The sequence below is a fragment of the Heloderma suspectum genome, chromosome 3, assembly GCF_057233095.1.
Source record: "Heloderma suspectum isolate Gila_16-S chromosome 3, 16-S_ref, whole genome shotgun sequence".
Taxonomy (NCBI): domain Eukaryota; kingdom Metazoa; phylum Chordata; class Lepidosauria; order Squamata; family Helodermatidae; genus Heloderma; species Heloderma suspectum.
The window spans coordinates 69,658,862-69,673,172 of NC_139460.1; positions in this window are offsets into that span (position 1 = coordinate 69,658,862).

Genomic DNA, 14,311 nt, shown 5'->3' on the forward strand with positions numbered 1-14,311 from the left:
ACCGGTTGCCCTTTTGGGAGCCATGTAGGAATTTTTGGCTCACAGTTCGATTGGCCTATTACTGTGCGTCTTTTTTGCCTACATCACACTGTTTTGTGGGTCGAGTATGTCCTGTAAGGGAATATGGTCTTTATCATCGGTCACATTCCACTTGGCGGCTAGGACAGGCAAAAACAGGAAAGTAGGGATGGTGTGCATGCTGAGGCACCTTATGGTGACAGGTGACGCCTGAGGCCCCCCGAACGGGTTGTGCGGCTCGGCGGGGGGATAAGGGTTGCCTGGGAGACCAACCCTACTCACTCACCCAGGTGTTGTGCGGCACCGGGTTGGGGGTGACACCGGAAGGTCTACCTCCCCCAGAAGAGGCAGTCCGGAGGGATGGCGAGATCACCGCCACCCCTCAGGCTGGGTGTGTTTTCGCCCAAGAAGTGCCAGCTAGCCGCTGACACAGTTAGATGCCCGTCCTAGTTACCCCTTTGCTGCTATTTCAATAAATGTGGCCCAATTTTCAACCCAAGCTTGTTGTCTGAGTCTTCTTTAACCCATCTCCGCTCGGAATCCCTGACACCTAACTATACTAGACGTGCCTGGACAAACAATAAATTGGACAGATATATTTTAGGTAGGGGGATAGAAAATGATCACCTATACAATCTTTTCTAGGCTCTGGTGTACTCAAATAATAAAACATTCATTTAAGCCATATTTTTTCTAATATACAAAATGTGGATTATATGAGATTTACAATGCAAAAAACCTAAATAGAATTAAAGACATGTGTCCAGTCAGTAACATGTATACTTTGGGCAGGTGTCTAATTAATAATACATTATTCTGCTTCATGCAAATTTTGTTTTTAAGCATAGGTGCTTAAAATAAGTGTTACATCTTAAGGCCCAAATTATTATCTGTGGAGTACACCAGTCGCTGCAGCTTCTAAGAGCACCTGTTTTATCTATTTATCTTTGCTTTTTGTAGTAGCATAAGCTATGGAGACAATTCAATTTATTGAAGCCACTCTTTTAGCCATCTAATGGTGTAGTACATTTAACTTGATATGCTATTTGCCACTCGCTCTTAATGAATCTTTGATCAGCTTATACTTAGCTCACCATTTTGCCTCCATGTTTCACTGTCCACAGATAAAAGGGTAAGAGTTTAATTTTCAAAAGGTCAAAATGGTAAACAAATTTAAAAGGGTCAATGCACTTCAGAAGGCAGATCATAGATGGATCCCCTTGATTCTAATTCTCTGACTCTGTCGGTCCTTTTTAGGCTCTCCTGATGTTAACAAAGACAGACAGGGAGTGAATGTGTGACCAGGCTCTGCAGTTACCAACAGCTTTCTTTTCAAGTAGAAAAGACAGCCCTTACAGAACAGTAACACACAATCACTCCTCATTCTTCATGCATAACAGAACCAATTAGAAGGGAGGAGTCTATTTTGCAGATTTAATTTGGAAGGGGTTTTCCCTCCCGCCTGCTGGACTTGAAATACATGGTCATCCATACAAGTCACACCTTGATAAGAATCAAAGCAGTGACATACATATACAAAGACAGTTGACCAAGCTAAAATACACACACAACATGCATATGCACACACATGCACATACAAGACCCACCCACTCAAATCCAGCTCCATGTCAAGAGCATTTCAGAGGTCTGGCACCTGCTTTGATCACATAAACCTAGCAGTCCTCCCAGAAACCTCAATTCTCAATCCACCTAGCCATTGAGGAATCCTAGCTCCTAACCCTCTTCCATCCTGTAATCTACTGTCTTCCTGAAGGATCCAGACATCCCACAGTCTGTCACTTGGAACTGGGGGGTTTGGGGGGGGGTAGGAAAGAAAATGCTCTAGGAATTGGCTCTATTGTTCCTCCCATGGAAGCCCCATTCCTGGAGTGTCCTAAGAAGTAGGCAAAAGCCTTTAAGCACTGCTCCCTAGGACACCCTAGGAATGAGTCTTCTATGGCAGGAACCATAGAGCTGATTTCTGGAATATTTTTCCTTTTTTTCTAAAGGTTCTAGGGAGCTGCCAGACAGGGCTTGTGGGACCCACACTTTTTGCACTCCTGGTCCATAGCATACCAGCTTTTGATCAACTCATATACCACAGATACATGTACTGTGTACATTTTTTAAAAAATGAACTCATGAATTCACAGCACTGTAAGATTCCTTTATATGTATATCTATTTTGGTCCTAAAAAGAACTGAGCTTAGGGTTCTTCAGACATTGGTGTGAGCACTGGCACAGGACAATGGAAGGCAGGGGTGCAGAACCTCAGGCTCAGGGGCCATACCTGGCCCACCTGGGAGCCCAATCCAGCCCACTGGGATTGCCCAAATAGCTACAACCCCTTCCTTCCTCTGGTCATGCTCCTTGCCCCAACAGTTTGGTGGTTTCCCAGTTTTTGTACAGTTTTCCCTCATTCTAAAAGGCTGAAGTGTCTTTCCTAACACTTGGTTCAGGAGCGCAGTACTACCTCACGGGCTGTATGATGTCAAGCAGGTGTGGTCACACCCCTGACAGTGGATGTGGCCATGCCCACCTGATGTCATTTGCTCCCTGGCCCAAGCACCAGGTGGATTTTCACTGCACATACCAGAGACCAGGTTTAGCTGCACACTAGGGGTGTGCGAAACCTACTTACGCATCTGCTGAAGGGGTCCGCGGGGGGAAGGCGATCCGTCCCTACCCCCGGAATCCTTCCCGGCTGGCTCCGCTCTGCGGCGAGTCCATGGAGCCGCCATCAGCACTTATCCTCACTGTGAACTCTGATCTCTGGAGTTAGTAGCAGGGATGAGTTAGTAGCTGAGACTCACCTGCACGCGGGGAGAGTGGCTTCTCTCCCCGTTGTGAGCAAATCTCAATGCTAGCTGTCTCTCATCCAACCAATGTGGTTAGAGATAACAGTGGGCGTTCTGCTGCTGATGCCCGCCAACAAAGGAATCCCCACTGTTATCTCCAGTCAAATTGGAGATAGCAGTGAGATTCCTCCAGGGGATGGGGATTGAAGCCTGAGACCCAACCACTGGAGGAACCCCAAGAGGCTGCACAGGCTGGCTTGGGGTGCCCCATGGACCAGCAGGGCTGCGACACACTGGGTGAGGCCAATGCCCCAGCAGCATCCATTTTCAGGGCTAGTAAATTTGGCAGGTGAGGTGTTGCACACTCAGCAGATTCCAGCTTCCATGGCCAGTGTCCTGCTGCCTATACCAACCTTTTCTGGGGCCTGATGAACGTCAGCATCGGGCACCTTAACCTGGCATTCAGTTCATCCTGCAGTGCCAGTTCTGCTTACCAAAAGTGGCTCACTAGGTGGCTCACATTCAATGCCTAGCTCCATGCCAATAAGCTGGGCTTCTTACCCACTTCAGTTTTGGGAACAGATTGAGATCATTCTGGCTCCAAGACCTCTAATCATTCATTTTACCAGATAAAACTGGGAGGGTTCAAGTTAACTTATGAGCACCAGCTGTCCTGAGGGAAACTTTGGAGGGAACCTGATACTAGATGGTTCAATTAGTGTTCAATCCCTATACCTGGGTCAGACAACCGATTTGCAGGAGGTGTCAGAACAGCTACCACAGGAATAGCTGGCTTGTGGTGGCCAAGGGTCCATAGCACTGTCGCTCACTGATCCCTTGCGTTTGGCTCTTTCTATCATTGTGATGCAGAATTCACCAAGTATTGAATTGTTCAGTCACTAAGAGAGAATGTGAGCTGGGTTTAGATGATCATGAGACAGGTTAGTTTTATCCTAGTGATAATATGATGTTGCAGTATGTCAGGGTGGACACTGAGCCCATAGAATCCCAGAGTAGTTCTGATTCTGAGGAAGAGCAGTCGCTCCTGGGAGAGGAGTGCGCTCCTCTTTCCCAGGGCCCACAGCTGACGGAGATTCCTCCCACCAGCATTCCTAGATTAGATAGCAGTCCTGGGAGTGACAGAGCAAGGGAAGCAGACTTGATAGACGCGCGACGCCGATGCAGAGAGCGGCGCCAAATGGAGGGCGCGGAAAGGAGGCGTAGTGCCTGGTTGGCGCGCAAACAACGGCTGTGCCCAGAGGATCCAAGGGAAAAGGGGAGGGACTCTCCCTAGTCCTTAAGTTCAGGGGTCTGCCAGTAATTCCCTTTCAAACAGGGACCAACTGTTCCAACTTAGGGCATAGGTATTCTGCTGCTCATATCTAGTTGCTAACAGTAGAGTTGTTAAGTTGTAGAAGAGGAATAAAGCTTTGAAAAGAATCCCTTTGTCTGTGTCTGGACTTGGCTACTAGATTAGACTGAGAGAGGCCTCCAAAGAGCCCTTGACACAGTAGTAATCTTGTGGGATTATGACTGAATCCCCCATAAATGTAATGATACCCCAGCACGGAGGAGCCTTGGTTGGCCTCAGATAGTTGGGCGGCCTGGCCCGGTGTGGACAGCTATCCATCTTGGAAGCAGAACGCAGCCAGAAGTGGGCCACGTCTCGCCTGTAGCACACTGTGTGTAGGGATGGATGGAACACTTAACTTCCGTTCCGTTCTGTTTCCACTGGGGGGGGGAGGCGCTCCGTCCCTCCTCCCGGAATCCTCAATGGGGGGGGGAGGTGATCTGGTCCTCCCCCCCCCCCGGATTCCTGCCCAGATGGCTCCGCTCTGCGGCCAAGCTGCAGAGCCGCGGGCCGGCTCCGGCCACCCGCAGCCAGACATCCGGCCGCTGGGCAGCCCTGCAGGGACGCAAATGGCGGCTGTCATAGCCGCCGCCATTTGCATCCCTGTATTTAGCCGTGATAGGCTATGTAAATATTTACATAGCCTATCACGGCAGTGGGAAAAAAATCCAGCGTACGCAAGTGGCGGTAGCCGCCGCCATTTGTGTACACTGAGTTTTTTCCCCCTTGCCGTGATAGGCTACGTAAATACTTATGTAGCCTATCACGGCCTCCGCAGGGATGCAAATGGCGTCCCTGCGTTAGCCATGATAGGCTACATAAGTATTTACGTAGCCTATCATGGCTATGAAGAGGAAGCGAATGGCAGCCGCAGGACAGCCGCCATTCGCAAAGCAGCGCAGACGGGAGCAGGTAAGTGCTCCGTTTTGTGCGCCTTTCCTGGCATGGGGGAAGCGGGGACTTCGTCCCGCACGCCTTTCGTGGGGGGGGGGCGGGGGCTTCTATCCGCGATGGATTTCGGAGGGCTGAATACACTGGCATTCGGCCTCACCAAGATCCATCATGGAATTCTCTGACATCCCTAATCCGTGTGCATTTGTGGGGAACCTGGTGCTAAATAATTCAGAGATTACCTGATTCTGGGTCAGGGTTTTGTACATAGTAGAGCAGCTGCCTCACAACAATTAAAAGTCAGGCTTTGACACATTTTTGTCCATGTTCTGGGCGGGGCATCTGACCACCTGCCCCACCCCACCCCAGGTAGAGTAATTCTCTGGATGACTCAGCAGCCTAGTGACAAGACCTGTCCTTCCCAAGACCACCCAGACCAGCACCGCCTCTCTGCTAGTAGACCTGGCCTCCCAGAGGGTGTTGCCACTGTGCCTCCCGGGGGGGGGGGGGGGGGCAAGGGGTGAGACTGTCTAAAACTGTTTGTTGTTGTTGTTCAGTCATTAAGTCAGGTCGGACTCTTCATGACCCCATGGACCATAGCATGCCAGGTCTTCCTGTCCTCCACCCAGTGGCAAGGCAACACCTGGTGTCCAGGTGACTGGCAGGTCAATGGTAGACTTGGCCTCTGTGAGACAGTTGTGCCTGTTTAGTAGACCTGGCTTCCCAGAGACTCCAGCTTGGGTGGTGCAGCCTTGCTGGTAGACCTAGCCTCCAGAATTCTTGCTACCTAAGGCTGCTGCCCTTCCTAGCATCTGCTGCCTGAGGTGATTGTCTCACTCTGCCTAATGGTAAGGCTGGCCCTGAAGGCCTAGCTCCTCATCTGTTTAGCTATGAAACTTTCTGGGTGGCCTTCCAATCTCACAGGGTTGCGGTGGATATAAAATGGAACACCATGTATTCTGCCTTGAACACCATCATTTTAGAGCGGTACATGATACATTTTGGGGTCCAAGGACCCTGCACAGGCCTCTGGTGCCTCCTCTTCTATGTCAGTTGCAACCCATTAGCACATCTAGGTTTGCTTGTTATAATGGTGGTCACAAAACTATAGCCAATGTATTCTCTACTTGCAGTGGATAACATTAAGACACACCATTGTATTTCATCATCAGCCTTTCTCAGCGCAAAGGGTCCCCTTACTGAGGGAATAAATGTGTGGCTTCTCAGCTGGCAGGTGAGAACAGCAGGTGGGCCAACCATGTGTGCTATTTGTCTAACAAAAGGACATCGTATGTACAGCATCCCATTCACCAATGAAGATGCATTAAATAATCCTGCTGTTAGCAACAGAAGAAAATGTATCCTTTGGAAGAAGCTGCAGATATGGGAATATGAATGTGTGGATTTACAAGCAAGATCTTGGTATAGCTCATTTACCCATTTCCTTTCTCCATTAAGAAGCATACATGTCAACAAGGGTCTACGAAAATACATAGATGCTTGGAGGAAGCTGTGTAATGCTTAACACAACAACTATGCCCATTATTTATCGAAGGGAAGGACAGGAGGAAACCACACTTTGATCTTATTCCAGGATAAGTGATTTGAAAGCAGCAACCTTCCTGACACTAATTCATCCAGCACCTCCAAGCAGAAATAGCAGGGGTCCTTATCAATAGCACAAATGTGTCTGTTGGCAGCAGCAGAAAATGTAAATGTACACCAAGCCTTTGTGTGCTAGAGATGTTAGCACTGAACCATTGCAGGGATCAATTTTTTTAATTCTCTGTTTCCTACAAGCATGTTCCTGAAAGCACAGTTACTTACCTTGCGATGGTTAGGGATGGGTTTAGGATTTCCATTCCACCCACCCCCTACCAATTTGGGACTCCTCAAATGTCAGCCTGTAATATACTCCTATTGCCTTTTCTTTCTGAATGACTGCATTTTAAATCAGCAGTTTCTGGATCCCTCTTATTTTAACTTTATGCATATCACAGCTTTCCCTTGCTTTCTGATGAGTGTGCCCCCACCACTACCACATCCCCTCCCATTATGCTGGTTTCCTTCCACCACATTCTGTCTGCAAAATAATTGCAGAGTAAAATCAGAAACTGTGTACAAACGTTTTCATGAAAATGGACTGCTTCTTCAACAAGTCACATCTCTTATCTCCTATTTAAACTCAGAAATGAAATTCAGGTCTATGAAAATCAAAGAAAATGAAGTGGGCATTCCATTATATACAAGCATGAATAAAGTTAGACAAATGTCAAACTATGCAGACCCACACCTACCAATCTTTTAAAGTGTTGGACATTTTCCACATATCCATGTACATACATTGGCTTGGAACCAAAAGGAGGGCCTTTTCAGTAGTGGCGCCCCATTTGTGGAATGCACTATCCGAAGAGACTTGCCTGGAGCTTATGTTGTCTTTTTAGAACCAGGTGAAGAGCATTTTATTCTCCCAGACGTTTTAAGAACTGCGTTTAGTGTTTTCAGTATTTTATTCAGCTGCTGGTTTTACTTTGGTTTTATGTGCTGGAATGGTGTTATTCTGTGCTGTTTTTAAACTCTGTTTTAGGCCACAATCCTATTGAGATTGGCGGCAGCCTCCAAACTCCAAGGCTGACAAATATCCAACGTAGGATGGCTGTAGCACAGAGGCTATCCTCACCTTCATGCTCTGGCCACCCTCCATTTCTGGCTAGATTGCTGATTTCGTAAAGTGGCTTCTGCGGTCACCTCCCCTTCCCACCCACGGTCTTATCCCCATCTCTGTGCTCCATTTCCAAGAGCAGAGACATAGCCAGCACAGAGAGAACTGCACCAGATATGAGTGGGTGAGGAGCACAGTTTCTGGGAACCATGTTCGGAGCCCTGGCTCCAACCTCGGTTGCCAGAAACCAAACAATCCTATGGCCCTCTAGACAGTGTTTAGTGGCCATAGGATTGTTCCCTTGGTGTTTGTATTTTATATTTGTAATTTATTGTATCCTTCCCAGAGAACTTCAGTTATTGGGCAGTTTAAAAGTACAGTAAATAAATAAATAAAATTCAGCACAGCTCCCCCATGAATAGAAGACAAGGGACAGGGCAATTTCACCAGTTTTTCACTCTTCCCCTGCCACTTCTCACACTGTTCCAGAGCACGCTGTGGAGTTCCTTTCTATTATTCTTCTATAAGGCCTTTCCCACAGCAGGCAACACCTTCCCCCATGTAGAGTAGTGCTGCTACCAGGGCCTTCACCTCAGGTCCAACCCTATTACATTGTGAGCTGTGAAGACACACTGGCTTTATTCTAACCTGTAGTATTCCCTTTATTACTTTATTCTTTTGTAGCCATGAGCAGTAAGCATAGGATTCTATAAAACAAAGAAATCTTTATTAAATACAGCATTAAGAAGATGAGCAGTAAATAACTAAGTTTCTATCAGTATATACAGTATATCTTCTCACACACAGGCACACTTAATTCCCACTTTAGTCCTATACACATAGATCCTAGCCACAATTTATCACTTCGCAATCTACCTCTTCAAAGACCCCCGACCCCCCCTCTCTCCCCCCTCTCTCTCTCCTCCCCCTCTCCTGGTCCTCCTCTAAACTTTTCCCTACCTCATTCCTATCTTTTACAAACTCTGTCTGCCCTACACAAGCACAGCTCCCTGTTTATATATCACATACTTCACCCCACCTCATTCACTCCGCCAATCATCTCACATATGCAAATACAACATACCTCCTGTCACTCATACCACTTCCACCCTAGATATACTCGCCATAAAAGGCAGAGTCATAACAGGAACACATATCTTAATAACCATTTCATAATATACATACATGTAATGTCACATACATATGCCCCATCACACCAGAAGAGGTTTCCACTGTGAGGGAGAGCTGCAAAAAGAAGGGGGAGCCAAGACCTGAGAGCACTCAGTTTTGGTCACAGAATTCTGGATCCATCCCATTGTATTTCAACTTCAAAATAATTTAATTTTAGCTAAAATTTTCATGCTAGGCGACAGATCAGAATACCTGAAGATATTTGGGGGATATTTGTAGAATAAGACTAGAACATTTTTTATTTATTTATCATTATGCAACATATTTATACTCCACCTCCTAATCGCAGGGAGTCATGAAACAGCTCAACGTTTCAGCAAATGAAAGTCTGCCACTAAACACAGCAATCCTGCATCTTGTTCTCCCTATCTTTCTGTATCATCTAGGGAACCAAACTAGATGTGATGCAGGAGATCCATGATTAAGATTTCCTGCCTTAACAAATAAACAATAATAGCGACCTAGAATTTGATGGGGACCTTGGCATTGGGGAAGGGAATTTAACCCTTTCCCCTTGCACCATTTTTCTGACTAAAATCAGTCAGACTTAAAGCTATTTGCCTTGTAAGGGGAAAAATGTATGTGCCATACAGGTTCCTATCATTTTCCTCTCCTGGATAACAGCTTAGAGGGACTTTAATTGAGAAAATGGCCTGCGGAAAAAGCATTAACACCTCTCCTCTCTAACTTCTGTAGTCTGATTTTCCTTGGGTGCTATTAATTTTTTAAAAATCTACTGGAAATCCCAATCACAGATCTCCATCATCATTTCTTGTTATGTCCTAAGAATACTTAATATGCCACTTTACATCTTTGCACTATAAATTTCAGTGCCCACACAACTTCCAATTTCAGGTATCATGAAGGTTCCCAGTTCAGCAGATTTAAAACATATGGCATCATATAATGTATTTTCTATGAGTAGAGAGTGGGAATATAAGATGGGGCTGCTCTTTCTGGTGGCAGTCCTATGCCAGTCTGTAAGGTTCCATCCTCACTAATGTAAAAGGAGCAGTCAGATTTCTTCACTCTGCCATGTGAAATGCTTTAGTGATGGTCCAGGTGAAATTGTAATTCAGTCCCCAGATAATTGCTCCCTTTTTTCCCCAAGAACTAGTGTTACTTATGGCTTAAGCGACACAAATGCTTTCTCCTTTGGGACTTTGATGTAGGCCACCAACTCATTTCTAGTAGGCCAAAGAGCATCAAACAACCATCAGATAGTGGTAACTTTTCATTGCTGTCAGACCTGGTCTTGATCTGAACCAATGACTTGAAAATGAACAACCCCATGTCCAATTACCAGTGTCCTAGGCAACGCATCTGTGTCATGCAGATAAAATCAGTTACCGTTTGTATGTTCAAACTTCAAGATAAAACCGTGAGCCCAGGGGATGGAGTGAGAAAATGAAGAGGAAGTTCATTCTGGCTCTATCTTGTTTTATCCCCTCATTCTGTGATATCATCTAATAGTACTTTTCAAGGCAGGTATCCAGTTCTCTCTCTCTCTCCCCCTTCCCTCTCTCTCTCTCTCTTTCTCACTTGCAGTGTGAATGCTTTACACATCTTCTGAGTGCCATCGGAAAAGAACAAATACTACTAATAAATGAAAGAAGTAGTGAAGGGAATGAAATCTTTAGGAAAATAAATTAAAGCATCAAATAGGTTTTTCCTTCGTTAACAGGGGAACTGAATTCATATGGAGAGGTTCTATCTGAATTCCTAACAAATCAATCTCTTGAAGGTAACCGTCTAAGACTAGAAAAGTTCTACAGAACAGTGAAAAGCCATAAAGCACAAATCTATATAGTAGCCTGTGATGTACATCAATTGAAAAAGGGACCAGATCAGCCAGAGGCAAGGGGAATTGCTCAGGAGCAAATACAACACTTTCGGTATGGATGCATCATGAATGTAACAGGGCAGAATGCAGCATACGATTAACCAGTATGTTTTGTTATGATTGCTATCTTCTCCTTTTTCATTTTTAAAAAGAGAGAAGCATTCACATGGGAGCTCAAGTACAAGAAGATGCTTTAAATCCTGGCAGCCTAATTGGAAAGCCTTTAGAAAACACATAATTAAGGTCATTGGGTTGCAGCTTAATCACAGCACTTTGTATGCTCAATGTGGGTTACACTGTTACATAAAAATAATGTTTTTTAAAAAAAAAAGGAGAGGCGACCTGTTAGAGTAAAGAAAGGAGCATGAATTCTCTATTAAATTACAAATTGCCTAAACATTCCGCTAAGGGAATCTGAATGACAGCGTCTTCTAAAGCCCATGCAAATTTCCTTGAGGTGCAATAATAGATGTTCTCTGAGGATGGAAGACTACTTAAAAGAAACATCATTCCAGCACTGATAACAGAGTTGAATAGTTCATTGCTTTGAGGAATAAGTCGCATCTCCTCAGTGTCCCAGAAGGACTGGACTTGGAGAAATGATAAGTGAAGAAGAAAACTCTCTTGAGCTCCACAGAATTATGGGATTTGAACTTTTCAGGCTCATACCCTGCTAACAATGTGAGATCACTTGCTATTCTGTTGTGGCTTTCAGTTTCAGTCACCTTTCTTTTTCACACTTTATCTTTCTCTGACTACCACATATTATACAGTTCTATCTTGCCCTGGTCCTCAGATAATTTCATCTTTCATTTCTCTCCTTTCCACTGGCCTCCCTGCTTTGGCTCCAGCCCACAGTACCCTCCTTTGTGCCATTTCCCAAATGGCAAGAGGACTCCCATGTCCCAAAAGGAAACGTTTCCACTAGTTTAACTCAAAGTGAAATTTTGGACTTCCCGGCTCAAATAGAATGAAATCAATGGGGCGGGGGCGGGGGCGGGGGTGGGGGGAGGCCTTTTAATCAATCTTAGCAAAATTTCTCAAAAGGTCCACATATCCAGAATGATGTAGTGATTAGAGTGTCAGGCTAGGGCTGCAAAGACTCTGGTTCAAATTCCAATTCAGCCACGTACTTAACCGAGTAGGTTTGGGCCAGTCGCTTCACAGATTAAACAATGGACAAGGGAAGCATGTAAACCAGGGGTGGGGAATGTCTTTGAGCCTGAGGGCTGAATTCAGTTTCAGAGAAGCTCTTTGGGGGCATATTCTAGCAGTGGATGGGGGCAAAGGCAAAGGGGGTAGAGGCAAAGGCAAAATGGGCGGGATACAAAAAAATACACACACGGCCCAACATATTGTAGTTTAAATTCTTATTGTCAGTAACTAAGCCTAAGGAGAGGTATTTCAACCTTTAGGATGGGGGGGGAACGGCACAAAAACTGGGAACCCACCAAATGATCAACTCATAGGGGAAAGGGGCTGGGCCATGGGGAGGAGGTGTGGTCCTCTGGGGAACCCTGGAGGGCCAGTTTGGGATCCCAGGAGGGCTGGAATTTGCCCCCAAGCCTGAGGTTTCCCACCCCTTATATAAACCATCTTGAGCTTTTGGGACAAAAGGCAAGCTATAAACCTAATCAGTACATACATACAGTACTTACATACAATCTAATAATATCAAACAAGCTACCACAGATGAGCATGAGACAGATATGCTGAGAGCTGCAGTTTGGGGCCTTATTTCACATGCCAGTAAAGTAATGCTCAAGATCTTGCAGGGTAGACTCCAGCAATTCATGGAACGAGAATTGCCAGATGTACAAGCTGGGTTTAGAAAAGGCAGAGGGACTAGAGACCAAATTGCCAATCTCCACTGGATAATGGAGAAAGCCAGGGAGTTTCAGAAAAACCTCTATTTCTGTTTTATTGACTATTCTAAAGCCTTTGACTGTGTGGATCATCACAAATTGTGGCAAGTTCTTGATGGGATGGGGATACCAAGTCATCTTGTCTGCCTCCTGAGGAATCTGTATAACGACCAAGTAGCAATGGTAAGAACAGACCACGGATCAACGGACTGGTTTAAGATTGGGAAAGGAGTATGGCAGGGTTGTATACTTGCACCCTACCTATTCAACCTGTACGCAGAATACATCATGCGATGTGCTGGGCTTGATGAAGCCAAGGCTGGAGTTAAAATCGCTGGAAGAAACATTAACGATCTCCGATATGCAGATGATACCACTTTGATGGCTGAAAGCGAGGAGGAGCTGAGGAACCTCATGACGAAGGTGAAAGAAGAAAGTGCAAAAGCTGGGTTGCAGTTCAACCTCAAAAAAACCAAGATTATGGCAACCAGCTTGATTGATAACTGGCAAATAGAGGGAGAAAACGTGGAGGCAGTGTCAGACTTTGTCTTTCTAGGTGCAAAGATTACTGCAGATGCTGACGGCAGCCAGGAAATCAGAAGATGTTTACTTCTTGGGAGGACAGCAATGACAAATCTTGATAAAATAGTTAAGAGCAGAGACATCACACTGACAATAAAGCTCCGCATAGTTAAAGCAGTGGTATTCCCCGTAGGAACCTATGGCTGCGAGAGCTGGACCATAAGGAAGGCTGAGCAAAGAAGGAAGATAGATGCTTTTGAACTGTGGTGCTGGAGGAAAATTCTGAGAGTGCCTTGGACTGCAAGAAGATCAAACCAGTCCATACTCCAGGAAATAAAGCCAGACTGCTCACTTGGGGGAAGGATATTAAAGACAAAACTGAAGTACTTTGGCCACATAATGAGAAGACAGGATACCCTGGAGAAGATGCTGATGCTAAGGCAAGTGGAAGGCCAAAGGAAGAGGGGCCGACCAAGGGCAAGATGGATGGATGATATTCTGGAGGTGACAGACTCGACCTTGGGGGAGCTGGGGGTGGCAACGGCCAACAGGAAGCTCTGGCGTGGGCTGGTCCATGAAGTCACGAAGAGTCGGAAGCGACTGAACGAATAAACAACAAACTACTTTTACCATGTCATAACATGCCCTACTCAGCCATACACTCCTGCTGAGGATTGGAATGGCCCTCTTTGCTTTTATGCCTTCACAGTTATTGGAAAGTATTGTTATTCAGGTTGCACTGGAATATTAGGCTACCTGTTGCTGTAATTGCCAGCAACAGGTTGTTACCCACACCCTGGAGCGATGCTAAGAAGAGTGTTGTCTCAAGACTTAAGGAGTTGTGCATTGCAGTTAGTGAGAAAGAGAGAGTGAGCAAGGAGATGGGTTCAGGGGAAAATATGAAGAAAAAGAACACACCTGCCAAGTAGCAAAGAAGAGGGAAGAACTAGGATATGGGTAAAGAGAAAAAAACAAGTTTATTGACATTAAATGAATCAACAAGCATACATTCCAAGCTCCACTGTTCACTAGGGATACTTTGTACCATAAGAATAGGTATTTAAACTTATCTTTCTGGCAATGAAAAATTAATCAACTTAGGGTAGATCTACACTACTGCTTTATAGCTGTATTGAAGTGCACTGATAACTATTGGGGCACATTACAAA